Genomic DNA, 26012 nt, shown 5'->3' with positions numbered 1-26012 from the left:
CCAACAATTGGGTCCAATATGTTGAGCAGGTACAACTGTTTTTAACGGACAGATGCCATCATAGGTGATGAAAGGCCGGTGGTCACACTACTAACCACTGTCGGCAATGCAATCTATGCTTCAATTAAAAGCCTAGCCCACCAGGACAGGCTGGACACCCTGCTGGTCAACTTTGTCAAAAGGCACGTAAACACGCAGCCCCCAATCATGGTTCAGAGGTATCGTTTCCACATGGCCTCGCAGCCCAGCCAATTCCAAAGCTGGGTTTTTGGTGCAACTGCTCACCCACCCCTTGCAAATTTGGCGTTGCCTAGGCGGAATTCCTGCAGGACCATTTTGTCTGTAGGCTATGGGACTGAGAGACACAACAGAAATTACTGTTGGAGACTCCGCTGACCCTCCAAAGTGCAGTATTGCACTCTCCAGGTAGAATGCCGAACATGGCTTCCAGGAGCTCCAGCACCTAGCGGTCCTCACTATCGGTCATCGACAGGACCGCTGGCCGGCCGCAACCGGAAGTGATCTCACAGGGTTTTCACGAGGAGGAACCCACCGCAGGTTCCACGGCCATCACCGCGACTCACCCCGGAGAGACCGTGGATTTTTCCAATGTTCCAGGGTGGCAGCCGCTGAAATTGAACGGGGCACCCCGACCAGGAGCGAGGCTCTTGGCGATTATGTGGGCCTGCCGTTCCCCGGCAACAGACCAGTCGTTGTCCCCCCCCTGAGAGGCCAGATGTACTACGTGGATGACCCAGAAGCAGAGGACACTCCCCTGCCGCTGCACGGGCCCCAGGACCGCACCTACCCGGGTCATACTACATATAAATGGGCACCCCATTGGAACTCAACACTGGGGCAGCATTTTCTCCAATCAGCTACATACCGTAATCTGGACCAGCCTCCAGACGCTGGAACTTCGGGACATGGGAGCCACGTTAATCGCTTACACCGGGGAGCCCTTAGCCATCGTGTGCACTGCCCATGTGCCTGTGTTATGTGGGGACCAATCAATGTGCTTGCCATTGGTGATAGTCTTGTTGTGTCCTGTTCTATCGCTGGTCACCTTGCTGTACTTCCAACGCTGCAAGGGTCTATTGGCCGACTGGAACATTCCTCTCCGAATGTTACTGCCTTTCCATGTTGAGTCATCTGTGCAGGCTCTGGGTCTATCAAAACACTCCTACCATTTATCAAAGGGTTCTGTTAAACAATGGAATTGAAAGGGACTAATGTCGCCATAATCTTGCCTGCTTATTTCAACTGGTTGGAAAATTCTGAATTCTGATTTAAATGTAATGGCTGCACTAAAAAGCTACTGATAAATATGTGGCTGATACATCCACATTTCTGACGCACTATTGGTCTATCCTGCTGCAGCCAGCTCTGGAAGATAAAAATTACTGCAGTTTGGAAGATGATCTACTTTGCAGTGAATACCAGGGGCTCAATCAAGGCTATAAGTATTTACATTTCAAAGGTAAGAATAGTAGAATATTTCGATAGTGTCGGGATGTGGTGAGGGATTGAGATGTGCATACCCCTTGACGCTGGTATTTAGGGTACTTGGTGGGTAGAACTGTTAAGGTGCTGAACAAATAGAGAGAGGGTAGCAGCTACAGTTGATTCGGGGTCTGGTTACAAGAGTTTGAAGGGTTTTGGTGCCTGGCAGTTTATTCAAGGGGAGGTGTGGAAGGATATTGGGACTTTCTGAGAAGCCAGTTTCTGCCATCAGCAATTATGCAGTAAAGCCAGCACAAATAAGTGAACAAGAAAGAAACACTTTTAGATGTTTTAGACCTTGAAATTACTTTTAGAATAATGCTAACAATAAATGTTGAAGGAATTCACATCTGATTCCATTTATCACTTTTAGCGCTGTCTTTAACATTTTTAAATTAATGCTACAAAATTAAAGAAAGGAACTTAATGTGAACAATTAAAGGATGGTATACTATTAGCAGCATTTAATTTACAGACCCACATTGGGGGCGACAAGGTGGCACAGTGGTTAGCACTGCTGCCTATGGTGCTGAGGACCCAGGTTCGATCCCAGCCACAGGTCACTGTCTGTGTGGAGTTTCCACATTCTCCCCGTGCCTGCCTGGGTTTCACCCCACAACCCAAAAATCTGCAGGTTAGGCGGATTGGCCACGCTAAATTGCCCCTTCAATGGAAAAATTGACAGACCTACGTGAGAAGAAAAGCAATTAACTGCTGGCGAAGCAAGGTGTGCCAGTTTCATTTGGTGGAAAATCTATTTGATTTAAACAGGGCAGTAGTCTTGGTGTTACTCACGTCAGCTGAAAAGGCAGGTTTCATTTTCATTGTGTCATATTATGGTCAGTTTGTTAGTCTACTTTCCATCATGGAACTGGGACAGACCGATCAGGGAGTCCACAAGTTCAATTCCTACTGTTAGTACATCTCAGCCAAGCTGGTGGTAGGGACACTACAATGAAGTTTAACACTATGATACGAGAACAAAATTACAGGGTTTCTGCTCCGAACCTCAAACCAAAATCACTTCAAATAGCAATTGCATGTTGTGATGAAATCTGTGGTTTCAAGTGAGTATTTTGAGGCAGAGCCTAACTGTAAATGGAAACAGAAAACAAAATTTGAAAAGGAAAAGTGGAAAAGGAACAGAGAAAGGAAGGCGATCTTATCGGTTTCAAACAAAACAAAAGCTGAAACTGAGATTGGAAACCAACACTTCCGGCTGAACTGAAACTAGTTGAGACTACAGTTGGGCTGCACAGTAGCACAGTGGTTAGCACTGTTGCTTCAAAGCACCAGGGTCCCAGGTTCGATTCCTGGCTTGAGTCACTGTCTATGCAGAGTCTGCACATTCTCCCCGTGTCTGCGTGGGTTTCCTCCGGGTGCTCCGGTTTCCTCCCACAAGTCTCGAAGGATGTGCTGTTATGTGAATTAGCCATTCTGAATTCTCCCTCAGTGTACACGAAGAGTCTCCGGAGTGTGGCGACTCGGGGATTTTTACAGTAACTTCATTGCAGTGTTAATGTAAGCCTACTTGTGAGACTAATAAAGATTGTTATTATTAAGTATATAATGGGATGCAGGGCCATCCAGGCTTAGTAGGAGTATCTGATGAGGACAGTGGTGGAATACAGACAAGCTGAAAATGACAGACGGCAGATCCAGAAGCTGAGAATAAGCTGCTGCAGCTGTTTCTCTTACTTGAAAACACCATTGGCGGATCTATAAAGAAGCAAAATACTGCAGATGCTGGAAATCTGCAATATAAACAGAAAATGCTGGAAAAGGTCAGCATGTCATGCAGCATCTGTGGATAAGGAACAGAGTTAACATTTCGCGTCTGTATGACTCTTCTTCAGACTCAGTCTGGATGGCATAGAGTCATACACTCATCCTAAGTTCTTCTATGTAGACTGACACAAGCAGGGTTGAGGAGGGTCTGTTGATGTGTCATTTTTGGTGAGGACTATACCCACGGAACTCGAGTTGGTTGTGTACTTCTGTCAGCTGAAGTTTAGGCTACATCCTAGAAGAAGAACTGAAATTCATTGCAAGGAAAACAGAGTTTTGAGGGATTTTAGAATCCTGGAATCACTACTATTGGCCCATCAAGTCTGCACCGACTCTTACAATGGGCATTCCACCCGTGTCTACCTGCCACACCCAACGCTATCTCTGCAACCCTATAACCTAACCTGCACTAAGGGACAATTTATCATGGCCAATCCACCTAACCTGCACACCTTTGGATTGTGGGAGGAAACTGGAGCACCCAAAGGAAACCCACTTAGACACAGGGAAAACGTACAAACTCCACAGAGACAGTGATCAAAGGCCGGAATTGAACCCGGCTCCCTGATGCTGTTAGGCAGCAGTGCTAACCTCTGTGCCACCGTGCCGCCATTACCCAGCTTGATGATCTATGTGTTCAGTAATGTTATGGGCGAGGGGTGTTCAGAACCCCAAAATGTATCATGGAGTTCAACCAACCTCCTCCTTTATTGCTATTATTGCTTTTCCGATCACACGGCTTGTTCTCCAGGTGTGATACTACAATTATGGACACGTGGGTTTTTAAACATAAAACAATGTTTCTTCCATGAACTCAACTTAACCTCTCAAATAAACATTGGATCTCTTAACACCCGTTACTTCAAAGATAACCCCGAAAATTTTACAACTCTAAATAATCCTTCAGTTATTCCTTTCAACATCCAAGAGAGACTTAACACCTTTAAACAGAAACACATCAGGTTAAAGGCTTTACTTTTATGAGTTTAAATCACCCAAATGATCCAGAGATAGTCTTTCATGGCAGAGATCACAGCAAATCCAGCTCACTGCAAACACTGACACACACCAAGCTCTTTTCAAACTTAGCTTTCTTCTTTCAAGCAGCACACAGCCACTCCCAGCTTTCTCCTCAAACTGGCTTTTTCCTTTCAAGCATTTCACAGCAAACCAGCCAGGCACCTTTTAGCTGCTCTCTCCCAAAACTGAAACTTCAAAATGGCAGAACTGAGCTCAGCTTCACCCACTCTCTGACATCACTGTTTTCTTAAAGGTACATTGCTCAAACATTAATTTCTTAAAGGTACTCTCACATGACAGTAGACGGCTGAGTCAATTCATACGATCTGCCATTTAGCGTGTAATTATAATTTATAAACAACTACAGTTTGCCTGATAATTTATTTTCAACTTCTAAACTGTACACAGTTATAAACAACTACAAAACAGAACACCCGGAGGCCATGTTCATTGTGGCTGGGGACTTCAAAGAGGCCAAATTCAAGAGAGTACTGCCAAAATTCTACCAGCACATCACCAGGGGCAACAACGCTCTTGACCACTGCTACTCAAAATCAAGGGCGCCTACCTTCCATCCCCCGACTGCACTTTGGGAAATCAGACCATAAGACGGTGCTCCTTCTCCCGGTGAGGATTCTTTTGCAGCCAGTCAAGATGAAATGATCAGTCGAACACCTCGTTACTTTAACATACGTTTATTTCTCGGCCGGGGCTAAGACCACTGTATCTCTTGAGAGTTACAATAGCAAGCCAAAGCCAATACATCTAACAGCAGTTCTTATACAGTTTCTGGCTCATTTCTGAGGGCAGCTCCCTCGCATTCAATCTGTGCCTTTTAGCTAATTTATGATTATTTTCAAGCCCAACGCAACCCTTCCCAAGGCCGTCTGCAATTTGTCTGGTACTAAAACAACCTTGTTATCAGAAGCCTTTGAAAGCCTGTCTTGACATTTCTCAGCTTGCTATCAGAAGCCTGTGACAGCCTGTCTTGACATTTCTTCACACAAAGCTTTACCTAACATTTTGTTTTTCCCATAAAGTTCCAATCCAATCTTGAGCCAAACTCTCAAAAACTCTCACCGGCATACAAGCAGAAATTCAAGCGGGAGAATCCAGCTAAGAATGCCGTGCAGTGCTGGTCCGAAGAATGAGAAGAGCTCCTCTGTGAGTGCTTGGAGACAGTGAATGGTCCATATTTATGAACTCAGCGACCAACTTAAATGAGTATGCCATCACCGTCACAGACTTCATCAGTAAATGTGTGGACAACTGCGTGCCAAAGAAAGCAGTACGTATGTTCCCCAACCGGAAACCATGGCTCAGTTGAAATGAAGTGCTTTGAGAGGATGGTCATGAAGCTCATCACCTCCATACTCCCAGATCGCCTTGATCCACTGCAATTCGCATACCGCCGCAACCAGTCCGCAGCAGATGCCATTTCCCTGGCCCTACATTCATCCCTAGAGCATCTCGACAACAAGGACTCCTACATCAGACTTCAATTTGTTGACTACAGCTCCACCTTCAACGCCATAATCCCAGCCAAGCTCATATCAAAGCTCCAAAACCTAGGAGTTGACTCCTGTTGATCTGTTGAGCTGCTCGCAGAAAAATATTTTTGCTGTACCTTGGTACACGTGACAATAAACAAATCCAATAATGTAAGAGTATAAGATGGTTAGCTAAGCTAATTTTAGTGTTTGCTTTGTTTGACACTTGTTTTGTAAAAGTTCATCTGGTGGCTTCATTCTTTTCATAAAGAACTGATATTTCATATATTATTTTTCAAAATAAACTCTCTATCAAGATTGTAACAAAGTGAAAACAAAACTAGACTCCACTTTCACTCATGGCTGAACATGCCATTGACACTAGACTGACGTATGATAATTAGGCATTGACATATGAAGGCAACAATGTGCCTGAGAATGAATGATAAAAGCACCAACTCCCATTCCTGGGGCGTCATTCTCCGACCCCCCGCCGGGTTGGAGAATCCCCGGGGGCTGCCGTGAATCCCGCCCCCGCCGGTTGCCGAAGTCTCCGGTACCGGATATTTGGCGGGGGCGGGAATCGGGCCGCGCCAGTTGGCGGGTCCCCCCGCTCGATTCTCCGGCCCGGATGGGCCGAAGTCCCGCCGATAAATTGCCTGTCCTGCCGGCGTGGATTAAACCACCTTTTGAACGGCGGGACAACGCGGCGTGGGCGGGCTCCGGGGTCCTGGGGGGGGGGGGATCTGGCCCCGGGGGGTGGCCCGCGATCGGGGCCCACCGATCCGCGGGCGGGCCTGTGCCGTGGGGGCACTCTTTCCCTTCCGCCTCCGCCACGGTCTCCACCATGGCGGAGGCGGAAGAGACTCCCTCCACTGCGCGTGCGTGGGAAACTGTCAGAGGCCGCTGACGCTCCCGCGCATGCGCCGCCCGGAGATGTCATTTCCGCGCCAGCTGGCGGGGCAACAAAGGCCGTTTCCGCCAGCTGGCGGGGCGGAAATTCCTCCGGCATCGGCCTAGCCCCTCAATGTTGGGGCTCGGCCCCCAAAGATGCGGAGCATTCCGCACCTTTGGGGCGGCGCGATGCCCGTCTGGCGCCGTTTTGGGCGCCAGTCGGCAGACATCGCGCCGTTTCGGGAGAATTTCGCCCCTGGTATTGGTGCAGAGATTTCCAAATGATGTCTCTTGACATTATTTACAGTTCTATTCTGGGAAATTAATCATGTAATTTATTATCTATCTTCCACTCTGTACCTTTTGAAAAGCTGCAGTAAAAATTGTACTGAGTTATCTCATTGGAGGGTCCATTAGTTCATTTTGTAGTTGCTCTGGCTCTTACACATTTTTGGTAGCCATTTATGAAAGTGTCCAGATCTTTAAGTTTCCTAATGTACTTGAGATTTAGGATTAGGGTTAAAGGACACTCCACTTTTTTGGAACAATTATACCAAAGGAAGGTGTGTGCCAAAGCAAATATTTTTAATCAGGCTCTTCATTCATGAAAATTAGTTTCTCAAATGGCTCAAGGTATTTCCCGGCAATAATAATTTTACAGGTGACATAGGATTTATTAGAATCGATAAGCCAGGTATTTTTCTTCTGTGATGGAAACTCAGAAGAATATAAAGGATTACAAATGTGCTGTAGAACTCCTTTCGTCACACCTGCCATACGTTATTCATTTTCTTAGATGGCCCTGTGTTCCGTTGGACCATGTTTTTAAAAATGAGAGACCAGAAATTTGTTTCAATCGCTGCTCAGTTTAAATAATGTGAATTTTTGAATGACTGTTTGGTAACACTTGGCAACAGTTTGGTACGGACTTCATTTGACATCTTTTTCCTGGATGTCGCATCATGCAGGCGAGAGCATATGATACACTCATAATGAGTAAATGACAGAACAACTGACAATCCAGACCAGCTCCCCCATCCATATATTATGACCATTTTCCCATCCCAAATCTATAGTAATGATCTGGAAGCAGTTTGTCATGTCCTCATCATGAGCACATTCAGCGACTGAAAGTTTGACTACATTTCTGTACATTTGTGGGATTGCACTTTGTAATTGGAAGGAATAAAAAGGTCTGGTATTGCAAAGATGTTGCATCAGGGCTCAGAGTTGTTTCTGCAATCCCAAATGAAACTGTGTTGACATAGAGAGATAATTCAGTTGTCAACCCTTCAGGAATCTCTAAAGGTCTCTAGAAATTAAAGATTAACCTCCAGCGGAAAAAAGGAGCATTTAAAAATTGTGTTTTTTTTTCACTTTTCGTTGAATACTTTTGACTAATTGTTTGATTAACAGACAAGAATCATTAAATCAGAAAATTACAGTCTGTTCACTTTCAAGTTAGCATATGAAGGTGTGGCCCCCTGAGAATGATGGTGTAGCTTCCTAAGGGTGAATGTGTTGGGTGATTAAGGTGGTGGGGTGGGGGGGGGGGGGGGGGGGGTGGAGGCAAGATAGTTATGAGTTTGAGGTTTGAAACCTCCGGGAATATTTTCAACCAGAGTTGGTAACCCTAAGAGGAATAGAACCAAGGCCAACAATTTCCCCAGAGACAAGTGAACAAGTTTTGTCTAGGGGTACTAGTACCATTGCTAGTGAAACCATAGCCCAACATAAATCAACATCATCAAGAAAGAAGGGTGAAATGGAAGTTGGGGGAAGGAGTACAAGGATACACATATGCTGTCTTTTCTAATGGAGATTATAACATGAAATGACACAAAGACATCTGCCACCTCTAGTGCAAGATTCAGGAAAAGCATTGTACAACAGAGAAAAAAATAATCTGAAACAATTAGAGGAAAGGGATTGCTGGGGACCAGCTGCTGAGCCATAAGTAGAAATATCTGGGCAAGGGCCCAGGAGCTGGATTTATTTTCTCATTAATGAAAATAAAGAGATTGGGGGAAGCCAAGTCGGTAATCTCACTGGCGTAACTGGAACAGGCTGCTGTAACTAAATATTTTTTTAAGTGATGAAATTATAAAAACCTTGGAAGGTTGGTGATGTTGGAAAGGACACATTTATTACCTTTCCCAGTTGCCCTGAGAAGGTATGATAGAATGACTTTTGAAACATGGCAGTCATAGTGGTATGGGTGCTGCAACAATGGGGAATGATCTGTCCATCGTACATGCAAAAAGTGCAATGAAAATGTTTTAGTGCTGGGTGGCAAAATATGATGAATAATTAGGGAAACCTGAAAATTAAAGGATCGGGAGAGTAGAGGAAAAACTAAAGGAAGGACTAAGGATAACGTGAATGGCCAGAACACGGATAAAATCATAGAGCAATCGGTGAAATAATTACTAAAAATAAAGACAGAGGGATAATAAGTGAAAACAATCAGTACTGGTCGCATAGGAATCTATAGAGTATTTGAAACAAAATGGATGAAATGGAGGCAGTCATTTGGAGGGAGGATTCCGATATAGTAGAGATGACTGGAGTATGACTACATAGCTATCAGGATTGACAGTTAAATATAATTTAATAAGAAAGGTTATGCAAGCCCCAATGTCCTCCCCCCCAAACTACCCCCATTCCCCCCCCACTACCCTCCCCACAAATGACAATCCCCTTGATTCCCCCATCCCGTCGGCTACCCCCAATTACCTTCCCAGTCACTACCCCTCCATTCCCCTGATCACCCTCATGATCTTCCCCTGATTATTTCACCACCTCTAACTACTTTCCCAACTCCTCAACTACCCCTTGCACCGCCCCCCCCACCCCTGATTGCTGTCCCCAACCCCAACTTTCCCCCACCATCAGACTACCCCCACCCACCCTGAGCTCCCAACTACCCCTCCTACTCTCCTGATCACTCAACAACACTCCATCCTCCCAAATATCCCCAATTATCCTCCCATTCCCGACTACTCCCCAACTTCTCTGACTACCCTCCCGAACATGCCTCCGCTTATTCCCTGACTGACTACCCGACCCCCCGACCCCACCCATCTTATGGCCAACTCCTGCCACCCCCCTCTACCAGCAGTATATGACACACTTAACTTCTCCCTCACTCTGAACATGGCTGGAACCGATAAACTTACCTGATTTGCAGCAGCTAATGAGGTAAAAAGAGAGAGTGGCTTCACAGTCCCCAATGCTGCTGCCTGTACAGAAGAGTCCCAGGAACTGGTACACTCTACATTTCTTGGCAGGGAAGATTGAGCGAGAAATGTGCAGCTCCCAGCTAAAGCAAGTAAAAACGAGTGCAGTGGTAATCAGACTGTGATTGTCACTCCTCAAAGTTTTGGTCCAGCAATAAAATAATTAATGCTCATAATTGGTAATGACAGATGGAAGAAGTAGGGGAGCTTTTTAATAGTAATGATCACAACAAAATAACATGTATGTAGGTGAGAATTGAGAATGGACCCTGTGTGTATTATTAAAAAAGTATGGTGTATATTATAGGAAACAGATGACATTTATACAAAACAGATCCTGGATGTTCTTGAGTGCTACTGACAGGACAAAAAACAATGAAACTAATTTGGATTGTTTCTGCATCAACACATATCTTTGCAAGTGTTTCTTATTTTTATGATGAGAGTCCTGCTCACAAACATAATAAATTTTGCATTTTTTATTCTAATCCTTTGTGGTGGTACCATCCTTCCAGGATTATCGTTCTTTGTGTTAACCATTTTGTTGTTCTGTTGTTTTATGTCAGATTCACGAATGAACAGATAAACAAAAGCGGTTCAGCTGCCTACTCCAAAGTAATCAATAAAAAACTTTCAAGTGCAAAGTTTTATTTGTCATAAGTGCCAGGCAATGGCCATCTCCAGCAACAGAGAATCTAACCATCTCGCCTTGGCATTAAATGGCAATACCATCGCTGAATCCCTATCATCAAAATCCTAGAGGTTACCATTGACCAGAAACTGAACTGGACTAGCCATATAAATACAGTGGTTACAAGGACAGATCAAAGGCTGGGATTTCTGGGGAGAGTAACTCATCTCCTGACTCCCCAAAGCCTGTGCACCATCTATATGACACAAGTCAGGAATGTATTGGAGTACTCTCCACTTGTCTGGATGAGTGCAGCTCCAGCAATACTGAAGAAGCTCGGCATCATCCAGGACAAAGTAGCCAATTGATTGGCACCCCAGCTACCACATTAAACATTCACACCCTCCGCCATTGAAACACAGTGGCAGCAATATGTATCATCTACAAGGTGCACTGCAGCAACTCACCAAGGGCTCCTTCAACAGCACCTACCAAACCCGCAACCTCTACCTCCTAGAAGGACAATGGCAGAGATGCATGGCATAGCCACCTGCAAGTTCCCCTCCAAATGAAAACATCTGGACTTAGAACTAGAGTGCTGTCCTTTCACTGTCACTGGATCAAAATCCTGGAACTCCCTTCTTCACAGCAACATGGGTGTTCCTACATCACATGGACTTCAGTAGTTCAAGAAGGCAGCTCATCTTCTCAAGAGTAGTTAAGAATGAACAACAGGGCAGCACGGTGGCGCAGTGGTTAGCATTGCTGCCTCACGGCACTGAGGTCCCAGGTTCGATCCCGGCTCTGGTTTACTGTCCGTGTGGAGTTTGCACATTCTCATCGTGTTTGCGTGGGTTTCACCCTTATGATCCAAAGATGTGCAGGGTAGGTGGATTGGCCACGCTAAAATTGCCCCTTAATTGGAAAAATGAATTGGGTACTCTAAATTTATTTTAAAAAGAATGAACAACAAATTCTAGCCTAGTCTGTGTCACCCAAATCCCACGAATGAATAATGCCTAAAAATAAGCAATAGCAGAAAATGTAGATGTTTCACAAATAACAGACGTTTGCCTATATGTTAACTATTATCTAGGCAGTTATTATGTGCAAGGAGACAGTAACAGACTAGTAGGGTGCTGCACATACTGTGATGTACATCCTCCAAAACCAGAGATGCCTGATGAGGATGTTATGGGGCGTAATTCTCCCGAAACGGCGCGATGTCCGCCGACTGGCGCCCAAAACGGCGCCAATCAGATGGGCATTGCGCCGCCCCAAAGGTGCGGAATGCTCTGCATCTTTGGGGTCCGAGCCCCAACATTGAGGGGCTAGGCCGACGCCGGACGAATTTCCGCCCCGCCAGCTGGCGGAAACGGCCTTTGTTGCCCCGCCAGCTGGCGCGGAAAAGTCATGTCGGGGCGGCGCATGCGCGGGAGCGTCAGCGGCCGCTGAAAGTTTCCCGCGCATGCGCAGTGGAGGGAGTCTCTTCCACCTCCGCCATGGTGGAGACTGTGGCGGAGGCGGGAAGGGAAAGAGTGCCCCCACGGCACAGGCCCGCCCGCGGATCGGTGGGCCCCGATCGCGGGCCAGGCAACCGTGGGGGCCCCCCCCGGGGTCAGATCGCCCGGCGCCCCCCCCAGGACCCCAGAGCCCGCCCACGCCGCCTTGTCCCGCCGTTCAAAAGGTGGTTTAATCCACGCCGGCGGGACAGGCAATTTATCGGCGGGACTTCTGCCCATCCGGGCCGGAGAATCCAGCGGGGGGGCCCGCCAACCGGCGCGGCCCGATTCCCGCCCCCGCCGAATATCCGGTACCGGAGACTTCGGCAACAGGCGGGGGCGGGATTCACGGCAGCCCCCGGCGATTCTCCAACCCGGCGGGGGGTTGGAGAATGACGCCCCTGATATCTGAAACTAACTTATCAATATCCAGTTTATTTAAAAGTAAAAATTCAACTCTTTCTAATAGGCTTTCCTTTCAATTTGTGAAATCTTATCTATTTTTCTTGCAGTATTATGGGAGTGGCTGTTGTGTTTTAACAATGCACTGCTCCATAACTCATGAAGATATTACCAATGTAAATAGGGTGGAGTCTAGCTTTGAAGACATTTCACCTTTTGATATAAAACAAAATGTTTATGTGCAGATTGTAATCGGGCATCTTGTCTCAGTAATGCTATTATGATCCCCATAAATCTAAGTGAACTTCAGTTAATAGCTGCAAGAATATCACGTGAAGATTTAAAATTTTAAGACTTTTACTGTTAACTAAACACTATATTTGCAGGCAACTTATACTTGAAACCACAGAACGGAATAACTCTCCTTTTTAATTTTAGCCCTACTGAAGAGCCACACCTCATAAAAATATACTTTACACCATCCTTTACGTAGGCATTAAATTTTTCCAGTATCAAGCTAAGATGATTCATTCATATTCTTTACTTTTCTCAGACTGATAAGCGGTAATATGCAATTTTAGAACTGGCTTTCACAATTAGGTTTTCTTTCCTGGGTGTCCTGAATATCTAATTCATGATTTACATGTTTTAAAATGTGAATTTTAGTCTTAGGAATCAATGTTTTAAATGTAGGTGATTGGGGGCATCAGGTGAGAGAATGGTGAATCTTTTATTTCCTTTCTGTAGTAAGTTTTGATATACTGCTGAATGTAATAAATATTACTCAATTCTGTTGTTGATGAGGTTTTCTGTACCTTGATGAAAACGACTCGAAGTCGTCCAGTAGTAACAAAAGGTTTATTGAGTAACTATAACAATAATTGCATGAATTATTTACTTTAATATTAATACTAGTAGAAAGGTTAACTAGATCTAAATACAGTAACTACGTTTAACTACACGAACCATCTGAGTTAATCTGTGCTCCTGCCCTGGGCACAGTACACTCAACTGAGAGAGAGAGAGGCATAATGTGGTTGCTTTTATACCCCTATTGGTACTGCACTCTAATGATCATCTGATGCTACTGATTACACATTAACCCCTTATGCACATGCACATACAGAGATCACTACATCCCCCTTTTTTTGTGTTACATATTTTCTGTATGTTGTGTAAAGAAAATTGAGCAAACATAATGGATGCAGTTTGCAAATGCATTGCATAAAATCAATAAGTTAATCAGTCAAATATTGATACATTTAGTCTCTTAGGTTTCTTTTTTTCTTTTGTTTTCTTGTGTTTCAGTACCAACAAGTCATCATGAGGTGTTCAAATGGTTGAATCACTTTGTTGTCTGATCTTTACTTTTTTTGTGCTTGTGGTATCTATTCTGTATGTCATTTGCCTTAACAACTGTTTTGCTTCTTTGTCTTGGAGCAAAAAAGAATTTCTAAAATTTGTTGGCATGCCATGTTATGTTTCTCCGCTTGCCGGACTGTCCTGTTACATTTTCCTTCATGTGCAAAGTTGTACCATATCGTACAGGTTGTTGTTCCGTTGTATTTGTTGTTGCTTCTGTTGTTGTGCTCCATGATTGTTCCTGGCGGATAATTTGAGTCATTCTCAAACTTCCCGGTATCAGTGTCCTTTTGTGGTACCTGATGTTTTGTTGAGCTTTATGATTTGAGGTTCACTTGAATGATCTGATGTTCCATTGATCTTGGTGACATCAGTCATTTCTGGTTGATTTGATTCATCTTTGATTCCTTGGTGCTCCTTTTCTGGAGTCATTTCTGGTTGATCTGTTTCATCTGTGATCTGTTGATGCTCCTCTTCTGGAGTCATTTCAGGTTCATTTGAATCATCTGTGGTTTCTTGGTGCTCTTCTTCTGGAGTCAAAATCTTCAAGAATTCATTTTCTTGTGAGTGGTTTAGAGTAAATGATGTTTTAACTGACGTGGTCTCACTGGACTCATGAGTAGGTTTACTTTGATTGTTGAGTGCTTCTGTACAGATGAGCTGAGATCTGTCAGTCTCGCTGTGATCGTGCACATCATGTATGTTGATTGTGATCACATTGTCACTATACTCGCATACTGTGGGTAGACTATCATTGTCTTCTTGCAGTTGATTAAATGAGCTGGGTAGACTTTCATAGCCTTCTTCTAATTGCTCAAATAAGGTGGATAAACCTTCATAGTCGTCTTCATGCATGGTTGTCTAATCTGTAGTAACATTAGTGATTGACTCGCCATTTCTCTGGAGCCTATTACATAAGTAAAATCTTTCCAGGAGTTCATTAGACTGACTTTTACAGTGTTCTTCAAATTTTTCGAATATCACATTAAATTTAGTTTTGTCTTCACCTTCCAAGTAATTAAAGGAGTTATAGATCTCTATGGCTTGATGTCATGCTATTGCTAATAGCAGTGCTATTTTTCTTTCTTCAGAGGCTGTGTTTAAATCTTTAGCTGCCATATATATTTGGAATTGTTGTTTAAACATTTTCCAGTTTCTATTTAAGTTACCGGTAGTTTTCAGCTGCCATGGAGCTTGAACGAGGTCCATCGAATCGGTCAGTCGTCGAGGATCCAAATGCTGCAAAGTCTTCCACTGTCGAACAGTCGGTACTTTAATTTCTTTCTTTTTTTCTAACCTAATCTAACTAGTACTGTTCTTTTTAAAGCCAAATATCCTGGTACCATCTTTTGTTACTCTTCTGTAGTATGTTTTGATATACTACTGAATGTAGTAAATGTTACTCAATTCTGTTGCTGATGAGATTTTCTGTATCTTGATGAAAAAGACTCAAAGTCGTCCAGTAGTAACAAAAGGATTATTGAGTAACTATAACAATAATTGCGTGAGTTCTTTACTTTAATGTTAATACTAGTAGAAAGGTTAACTAGATCTAAATACAGTAACTATGTTTAACTACACTAACCATCTGAGCTAATCTATGCTCCTGTCCTGGTCACGGTACACCCGAAAGAGAGAGAGAGGTACAGTGCGGTTGCTTTTATACCCCTGTTGGTACTGCCCTCTAGTGATCATCTGATGCTACTGATTACATATTAACCCCTTATGTACATGCACATACAGAGATCACTACAGTAAACACATCTCTGATGTAGCTCCAACTCAAACATGTATGTATCTATTACACTTAAAGGCTAGCCTGTGTTTATTCAATGAGGTCAGAGTTGACATCAGGAATATCTGAACAATGGAAGACATATAGTTTGGCATGTGGTAGAATCTGAGGGTCTCCATTTACTACAAAAAAGGATTTAAATTATGCATGTAGTCCTCAGATGAAAGGAATTTGGGGCAGTTCCTTGTTAAGGACAGAAATCCTGGAGAAAGGGTTGTAAACCCCAATAGCAACATAAATTATTCATATGGGTTACATAATTAGAGTTGTTTCGGAAGTAAAATAATTAATTTATATTTCTCTGTGAGGACATACCAAGGTGTGCCATCAAGATGGATTGTGCGAGGTAGAAGGTTCTTTTGTTTATGTTATCTGAGTGTTTGCTCACAAAACAGACAGTTGCAATTTTGCTTTGGTATATACGCCTAACTCACTGGATTGGGAAAGCTAACAGAAGATGATTCTTACTCAGACCTACATTTATGTTAAGTTCAATAATAAAATATGTTGGAGGAATGATTCAGAAGCTTGTCTTTTACTTTTAGCAAGTTTATCCTTCAAACAGCTCAATAGAATTACAATCGCTAAGAGGAGGATGCAGATATCTTTCAATGTGATTTGGACAAGTTGAGCGAGTGGACAAATGAATGGCAGATGTAGTATAATTTGGAGAAATGTGAGGTTATTTACTTTGGTAGCAAAAACAGGCAGGCAGACTATTATCTGAATGGCCATAAATTCGGAGAGGGGAATGTGCAACGAGACCTGTGTGTCTTAGAATACCAGTCATTGAAAGTAAGCATGCAGGCTCGGCAGGCGGTAAAGAAGGCAAATGGTATGTTGGCCTTCATAGTGAGCAGGAACGTTTTGCTTCAATTAGATAGATCCTTGGAGAGACCATACCTGGAATTTTGTGTGCAGTTTTGGACTCCTTATCAGAGGAAGGATGATCTTACTGTAGAGGGAGTGTAGCAAAGGTTTACCAGACTGATTCCAGGGATGGTGGGACTGATTTAAGAGGAGAGATTAAATTGATTAGGATTGCATTTGCTGGAGTTCAGAAGAAACCTATAAAATTCTAACAGGGCTAAACAGGGTGGATGCAGAACAGCTGTTCCTGAAGGTGAGTGTGCCCAGAACCAGGGAGCACAGACTGAGGGTACTGGGTAGGCCATTTAGGACAGTGATGAGGAGAAATGTCTTCACTGAGAGTGGTGAGCAGTGGAATTCATTACCACAGGAAGTAGGCCAAAGCATTGTTTATTTTCAAGAAGCAGTTAGATACAGCACTTCGGGTGAAGGGATCAAAGGATATGGGGAAGGCAGGATTAGGCTATTGAGTTGAATGATCAACCATGATCATAATGACTGGTGGAGCAGGCTCAATCAGCCGAATGGACTCCTCCTACTCCTATGTTCTATGTTTCAAGATAATGTAATTAATAGGAGGAGCCAGGCCTGTCGCTTGTTTTTGACTGTTTTGCCATAGGATTTGAGTCTGGCAAGCGAGAAGGATTTTCAGGTTGTTCCTGAAAGGATCTCTCTCCAAATGTCTTCACGGAGAACAGCAAGTAATCCTGATTGCGAACTTAATTTATGAGTAGAATTTGAACTGTATTGGGTTGCTTAGTATGAATATTTATAGTGACAGGTGTAGATAGTGAGTTAAAGTTCTTCCTTTTATTTAAGAACTGTTTAACTGTTAATTGTAAAGCTATTTTCTTGATGTTAATGTGTTAATTCTGTGTATGAATTAAAGTTTGTTTTGACAAACAAGATACCTATTGACCTATTCACCTGGGTGAAGTATCCTTTCCCCACAGTCCTACAAATTTCAAATTGTTTGGGGTTTCCCGTCCAATATCCTGACACAAATTGGGATCTTGTCCGATATCCTAACATAAGACATTGGCAGAATCCCTTCTCTTTCTTTGTAAATTAAATTGCATTCTATTTTTTTGGTATCCCACACAACTACTCCATATAATCAAACTCTATATGCATGTGTAAACCATCTACATGAATATTTATGAGAACAAGATCGATATATATTAAATAATTTGTCATAGGAAACTTTCAATCCCTCCTAATTGATTCAGTTATTATTCAGCTATTGGTTCCCCTTTGTCTAGTCTATTAGTTACATCTTCAAAAAACTCCAATAAATTTGTCAAACATTATTCCTCTTTTCTAAAACTTGTTCACTTGTTTTCATCATCTTATGCTTTTCAACGAGCATTGTTAAGACTTCCTTATTAATAGATTCCGACATGTCCCTGATAAGTGATGTCAGGAAAACTGGCCGGTAAGTTCCCTGTTTTCTCTCTCCCTCCTTTCTTGAATACCAGTATCAGAATTGTCAACTTCCAAACTGCTGGGACCATTCCAGAATCTAGGATGATAATATATAACCCGCTCCATACCTAATAAATCCTTAAATAGTGTCATGGGCCTGAATTCTATGCTTGGTGTACGCATGAAATCGGTGGGCCCAGAAGCAGACGTATAATCTACTCCCGGCTGGTCTGACAACATGGGTTGGGGTGAGAACAAGTCAGGCACCGGGTCCAAAATTATTCCCTGGACTTTGGGAACTTTCCATTGGATTTTTTTCTCCATGGGGTATCTTATGAGCCTCAACTGCCTAAGGGTGTACAGACCACCAAGAACTCCCCCACCACTGGTGAAATACCAGTGGAAGTGGGTACTGTGCCCTCCCCCACCAGCCTACCCCTCCCACCTGCCAGCCTGCTCCGGGTGCATGGAGAATTGTAAGATTCCCACTATTGTAGTCAATAGAGGAGACCCAAAAAGGTGAGTCTAAAGTAACTTATTTCCTATTCACAACTAGGAAATATAGCAACCAAGCAACAGCCCAAATCCCAGCTGGGACCATCCTGAGATTCCGGCTCCTTCCCAGACTGGCTTTTATGTCTGGGAATTAACAAGCCCGCTGTTGGGTCTTCACCCCTCAGCGGGCCAGCTCGTACTCCATGAGCCGTACGGGGGGATCAATCAGGTCATCCATGTGGGTCTTGCGGGGGTTATAACGCCCACCATGAAAAGTCTAGCCACATTATCCAATGAATATTTAATCTTGGGGCCTGCATAACAGTGGCAAGGACTTATTTATTCCACACGCATTGCCAGTTAACCAGTAAAGATGGTAGGCTGCCCTCTTTCTTCAAAGTAATGGTTATTCTACTTCAGAAGACCCTGAGTCAAGAAAAAGTAAAATGTTGAAATTAAAGTGCTTTTTCTCAGTGCAGGAAGCATTCGTAATGCGATTGCCAAATTAATGACACAAATGAATTAGAATGGGCTCGATCTAAAAGCCATTACAGAGATGCTGTTGCATGTGGTATTAAAGAAGTGGTAAAAGCACTTAGAGCATCATAACATGATTAGGGAGCGTTAGCATGGTTTTATGGAACCATGTTGGATAAATCTATCAGTGGTTTTTTTGAAGATGTGACTAGTAAAGTGGAAAAAGAGGAACCGTGAGGGGAGCACATTTGGATTTTCAAAAGGCATTCATTAAGATGCCACACAAGAGGCCATGACACTATTTAAGGATTTATTAGGTATGGAGCGGGTAATATATTATCATCCTAGATTCTGGAATGGTCCCAGCAGTTTGGAAGTTGACAATTCTGATACTGGTATTCAAGAAAGGAGGGAGAGAGAAAACAGGGAACTTATCGGCCAGTTTTCTTGACATCACTTATCAGGGACATGCCGGAATCTATTAATAAGGAAGTCTTAACAATGCTCGTTGAAAAGCATAAGATGATGAAAACAAGTGAACAAGTTTTAGAAAAAAGGAATGATGTTTGACATATTTATTGGAGTTTATTGAAGATGTAACGAATAGACTAGACAAAGGGGAACCAATAGCTGAATAATAACTGAATTTCCAGCAGGTATTGTATAAGGATAGCAGGATTCCCGATGGCAGGCACTGAATGCTTGCACAATGCTCTGTAAAGACCCAATGGAAGAAGTACGGCAACCAGAAGGCGTTCCATTCTATAAGTATGCTGTTGGTGTGTGGTCATATCATGTCAGTGAATGCCTGCTATCCTGGAAGCAGCCGCAATGCATTGATTCTACACCACTCAACCTTACCTAGTGCCTTCAGATCTCTTAGAGAAAACAGGCTGGATGCTCTTGGACAGGGACTGTCCACTATACACACAGCTGGTGAATCTCCTCCACTACCCCACTACATGAGGAGAGTGCACCTGCAATCCAAACCACAGAGCCACATGAAATAGGCCATCAGCCTGATGAAACAATAGCTCAGGCAGAGGCTCCACAGTTCTCACTGAATCAGGTTTTAACGTTCATTGTGGTCTGCTGCATCCTCCACATCGCTATTATGAATGTGGTGCCATTGTCTCCAGGAATTTAGAAGCCACCTAGGGACAAAGAGGAGGAACAGGAGGAGGCAAGGAAGAGGCATATTAATCAGAAATTTCTTGTAACAGATTATTTTTGAATTAAACTACTTTCCTATCCTCCATGGATCCACTATTCCCCATTGTCACATGAATCTGAGTGACTTCAACACAGAGATCGCTTTCCTGGCTGGAGTCTACTCATGCCCAATGACTTACCTCATGCAAATCCTGATTCTATACAAATCTCTAAAGTATGTGCTGTGCCAGTCTCTGAGCTGGTGATTGCAAGTGTTAGATCAGGTGATGGCATTTCTTCAGCACTTGCGTGGGATTGCTCTCCCTGTTCCTCCTGGTCTGCTGGCTATCTGTTATTCTTGGATACCTGAAAACTGAAAATCAGAAGAGGAGGATTCGAGTGAGGATGGGAAGGTGGGAAGAAAGTAGGAGACCAATGGTTGCAGCATCTACAGCTTGCACTTCTTGCCAGCTGACAGTATAAGGGTAAGGAGGGAGTTGAGAAGGGGAAAGAGAAGCAGCTCACCGTTATTTTCAATGCTATCTGCAGTGTTGGATAATATGGCTTCCATCACTGCCAGTCTCATGATCCTCGGCACCATCTCGTCCACTGAATTCAATGAATGGAGATGTGCTGTCCCACTGCTGCTTGAGTTGCTTCTAGTGATTGTGGATGACCTGTTCCTGCTAGAGAGTGAGCGCAGAATATTAGTGAGTTTGTTGCACGGTATTTGGCTGATGTTGTGCCTGCCACAGCTAAATAGCTGGAGGCTTTGAGAGGTATCGTTGGAAGTTTTGTGAGTGAGGTGGGGGAGCTGGATGTTGTATGTGAGCTCTGAGTGTCAGTTAGTACTGCCGGGTGAGTGACTGGGTGCGGTGCATTGAGCAGAGTGAGGGTTTGGTGAGTATGAAATGTGTTGTGAAGAAGCATTTGCTGACCTTGACTATGTTTAAAATCATTAAACTTCTTTCAGTGATGGCATCAGGTATTTGGGAGGGATTTCCCTTGCCAGTTGCTTCCACTCCCTTGGGAGGGTTTGTTTTTGAGGGCCCCCTGCCCCTCACGGAAACATGGCATCTCTTCTTCTGTCCACCTTGGATATAAGGCCTCCAGTGTTAAAATCGAAGCACACTCTCTGGCCTGGTGCTTCATAGTCCTTGTTCAGACTTGCAACAAAATCAATCAGCAGCAGCTTTCAATTATTCAGCGCATCTTCTATTTAAGAGGACAGGATGCCTTTAAGAACTGGAGGCCAACTGGAACATGTGCTAGCCTCACACTCTGTTGGGTCCCCCTATTGAGCATGCAACTGGCCGGAAGTGTCAGCAGCTCACGCTCAGTTGCATTCTGTAATAATTTAAATAGGCAAAATTTGTGTGCTGCCTGGCAGCGGATGCTGGCTGTTTGCAAATGGCGACCCAACATGCCCAAATAATGGTGCAGACCAATTTCTAGCCCAATGGGTAGGCAGAACAAGTGATTAGATAAGCAAGCTGATCATTTTTGTAAGACTTGGCGCGTAAGAATAAGGAGGTCGCACTGCAATTCTATGGTGCATTTGTGAGGCCACATCTGAAGTACTCTGGACAGTGTTTTGGCTACCAAGGAAGGAGAAACCACTTCACTTAATGAATCTTCAGAATTATCTTTCCCCAGAGGGTGGTGGATGCCTATCATTGAATATATTTAAAGTTGAAATAAATGGATATTTTGGAATTTAATGGAATCAAGGGAGATGTATATTGGACAGAAATGTGGAGTTGAGGTTGAAATCAGCCATGATCCAACAGGATGGTGGATGGAGGTTTAAGGGACCATATTGCCTCCACATGCTCATACTTCTTATGGTTCTTAAATGTAAACAAACTAATTGTGCTTTGTAGGCCAATCTGGTGTGGTATTTAAGAATAGTGAATCAGTTCATTGCTTTTTCTTTGCAGCAACACTCTGCTTTCATGATTATAACCTTGTCCAGAAATTACACACTAAATTTGGTTTCAAAACATGTTGTGGAGTCTTTGAATTCAGAACTTGTGGATTGCTCATCAAATTCCTTACCCAGGACAACCCTATTTGTATTCTCATGTCTAGAGGCTTCATTCTTCCAGTGATGGCTTTCTCTTCGATTTATCTATCCCTTACACTTGCCTTTCTGTTTTTACTTTTCCAGTAGAAAGTGGTTTCCAGTAGAAACTGCTGCCTCACAGTGTCAGGGACCCAGGTTCGATTCTGACCTCGGGTGACTGGCTGTGTGGCGTTTGCACTTTTTCCTTGTGTCTGCGTGGGCTTCCTTTGGGTTCTGCGGTTTCCTCCCACAGTCCAAAGATGTGCAGGTTAGGTGGATTGGGCATGATAAATTGCCCCTTGGTGTCCAAAGGTTAGGTGGGGTTGCAGGGGATAGAGTCATCATCATAGAGTCATAGATATTTACAGCATGGAAACAGGCCATTCGGCCCAGCTTGTCCATGCCGCCCAGTTTCTATCATTAAGCTAGTCCCACTTGCCTGCATTTGGCCCATAGCTCTCTATACCCACCCTGCCCATGTAAGTGTCTAACTGCTTTTTAAAAGACAAAATCGTACCCACCTCTACCTCTGCCTCCGGCAGCCCGTTCCAGATGCTCACCACCCTCTGTGTGAAGGAATTTCCCCTCTGGTCTCTTTTGTATCGCTCCCCTCTCATCTTAAACCTATGCCCTCTAGTTCTAGACTCCTCTACCTTTGGGAAAAGATGTTGACTATCTACCTGACCTATGCTCCTCATTATTTTATAGACTTCTATAAGATCACCCCTAAACCTCCTACCCTCCAGGGAAAAAAGTCCCAGCCTATCCAGCCTTTCTTTATAACTCAGACCATCAAATCCTGGTAGCATCCTCGTAAATCTCTTCTGCACTCTTTCTTGTTTAACAATATCCTTCCTATATTGGGCAACGAGAACTGAATACAGTATTCCATGTGTGGTCTTACCAATGTCTTGTACAACTTCAACAAGACATCACAACTCCTGTATTCAATATTCTGACCACGGAGGGTTGGTTCAGATTTGATGGGCCTATTGGCCTCCTTCTGCACTGTAGGGTTTCTATTCTATCAATTCTATAGAAAGGCTTGCATTTAGATAGCTCTTTTCACCACTGCAAGACATATCAAAGTGCCTTATAGCCAATTGTTTACTTCTGAAGTGTAGTCATTGTTGTAATGTAGGAAACGCAGCAGGTAAGCTGACCACAACGAACTCCCACACACGGCGTTGTGATAATGGTCAAATAATCTGACTTTGTGGTCTTGATTGATGGATAAATATTGGCCTGAACACTGGGGATAACCCTCCTGTTCTCCTTCGAAATTGTGTCATGGAATTTTTACACCCACCCAAGCAGGCAGATGGAGCCTTAATGTTTCATCCGAAAGATGGCATTTCTGGCAGTGCAATCCTGCACTGAGGTGTCAGCCGTGATTTTTTCTGCTCAAGCCATGGAGTGGAACTTGAACCCAGAACATTGTGACTCAGAGGCAAGAGTGCTACCCATTGAGTCACAGCTGAGCCTCACACACCGCAGGCGTGAGAGGTGTTATTCTTCCCCTTTCCCCAAACAGAATGTTTTAAAGGCATCTGAGACAGATAAGCTTTTCCTATGGAGTCGGGCACCATGGGTGACCAAAAACCTCTGAAGCAAATGTCAAGATTATTGAAGCAAGAAGATAAGTAATTTATTTCTGCTAACTCAGCCCTCCACATAAGATACATGTGTGTTAACCATTGCGTACAGGTAATTCTGAACAATCCATTCAGAACTCTTGAATTGGTTTGAAATCTCATCTCAGTAGAAATTGGATTGTTGCTAACTTGAAAATCATGTTTCCACTAAGATCTCCAATTCCTTGGTGAGTTCGTTGTTCGAAATACTGCCCTATTTTAAACATTTTGGGCTGGATTTTCCGTCGCCGAGATCCTCCGCTTCGCTGGCAGCGCATTCATGCCCGCGGATTTCCTGATGTTGTGGAGGTGCCCACAATGGGAAAACCCATTGGCCGGCTGCCGGGGCGGAGGATCCCGCTGCCGGCGGGGGCACGTGCAACAGAGAACGGGTGTGGCGGGACATAGAATCCCGCCCTTTGCCTTTGTTTTAGTAAAAATACACATGATTTTCCAGCAACCTCCAACACATTTTAAAATGCTTCAATGCTAACCTTGGCTCAGTGGTGGCACTTTTGCTTCTGAGAGTTGTATTTTCAAGCACCAAGTTGCTAAACAATTTTATTTTTACTCCAGTAGAGAGGAGTAGCAAAAAATAATTTAATTCAGGAGCAGGCAAAGTCATTTGCTCATACAACCTGAAGACAAACCAGTGCATGGCAACATGCTTTATAATTCCATATCCTTCCATTTGTGACAGCAATCTATGAAGGCAGCTCTGTGCTGTCTATAGATCTGCTTCAACTTAAGTAAGTGATAGTTCATTCAATTTCCATGCAGCATACCATTCAGGTGCCATTCGAGCCAGAAAATAATTGTATAGAATTTACACCAATATATATTTACACAGCACTTTCAACATAATAAAATATCCATGGTATTTTCCAGAGCATTATCAACAAAATTTGACACTATGCTTCATATGGATTCATTGTTAAGATGACCAAAGTCAAAGTGCGGATATTGAGAGGGTGAAAGGTAAAGATCTAGGGAGGAAATTCTAGAGTGTAGAACCTGAAGATAAGGCCACCAATGGTGGATAAGTCAAAATTGGGAATGCTCAAGAGGCCAGAATTGGGTGAGCACGGAGAACTTGTGTGCGCATCGATGACAGCTTGGGGGTGGGCGGGGAGGGGGGGGGGAAGGTGGGGTGAGGGAGGGAGAGAGAGAGAGTGGCCCCGATACTTTACTGGTGGAGGGGTCGCCCCAAGGCATGTGGGTGTTCACCAAGGCCATGAAGGGTGTTCATTTTATTTGTCTATCTGGGTGCCCTTTTACGATGGTGCCCCGATCTCTGTTGAGTCGGGCTTGTCGGCTCTATCAGGCCCTGCCCCGCCTGAGTGACGGCACAAACGATCCGCTTTTCTTTTGACAGTATCAGAAGATCTGGTCAGAAAACTTGGCTGTGTTTCTGGAGAGAAACATGCCAGTTTTCAGCCAGAACCTGACACTTGCCATTTAAAAAAAACATTTTGTCCATGGTCTTTATATTTTATAACATAAAGGTTTATGAGTCCATTGCAGTTGTTGTTGGAGGTGAGGATCGTGGAAGCAGGTGTGGGTGATTTAAGAAGATGGTTTGTGAAAAAGAGAAGTCTGGAATTATCATTAGATTTCTGAATAATCTTTGACTCAGTGACACTTTCTGTGATCCTGCAAGACCCAGCAAGATACAACCAGTTGTCTTTCAAAGATTTTCAAATCTGCAACCCTTAGACTTAAGGGGGTGAAGAGTGGAGTGGTAGACCAGGAGCAATGCCTCTAGTGAGAAAGTGTAGTCCTTTTAATGGGGAGAAGGATATCAAAGACGTTGGAGAGGGTGTGATTTATCAAATTAGCAGTTGCAGAAATGGCATGATAAATTGTAGCTTGAAGGCTAAATTGTTGGGAATTTGAATGTACAGTCGTAAGGAGCTTGAGGAAGAATTTTTTTATGAGGGATGGGCAGATAAAGAAATGGGAATGTGAAAGTCAAAGAGAATACGGGTTGAGAGTGACTTAAATAAATGATCAGAGAATGCCTTATCAGTGAGCAATTCGATACGAGTGGCAAGGCCACATGAGATAACAAAGAAGCAAACAGGTTTATAGCACAGTATTCAGCAATCTGGCCCAAATGGTCTATGTTCACTGTTCATGCCCTCCTCCTTCAACTTCACTTCATTTCACTGTATCAGACTGGCACAAATTATCACCAACGTTAAGAAGGTGAGTTAATTGCTACATCAGAATTGCTTCTTTTCTTGTGTTTGACATCTCCATATTTGT

General features: G+C 43.7%; 1 protein-coding gene across 4 annotated transcripts in view; it reads left to right on the top strand.

Annotated features, from left to right (window-relative positions):
- arhgap36 (Rho GTPase activating protein 36) overlaps positions 1 to 26012 on the top strand; it is a 357338-nt gene that overhangs the window by 192674 nt on the left and 138652 nt on the right. The window lies entirely within an intron of this gene.

Source organism: Scyliorhinus torazame, chromosome 5, assembly GCF_047496885.1.
Source record: "Scyliorhinus torazame isolate Kashiwa2021f chromosome 5, sScyTor2.1, whole genome shotgun sequence".
In the NCBI taxonomy this organism is placed as follows: Eukaryota; Metazoa; Chordata; class Chondrichthyes; order Carcharhiniformes; family Scyliorhinidae; genus Scyliorhinus; species Scyliorhinus torazame.
This window is presented reverse-complemented; position numbering and strand designations above follow the sequence as displayed.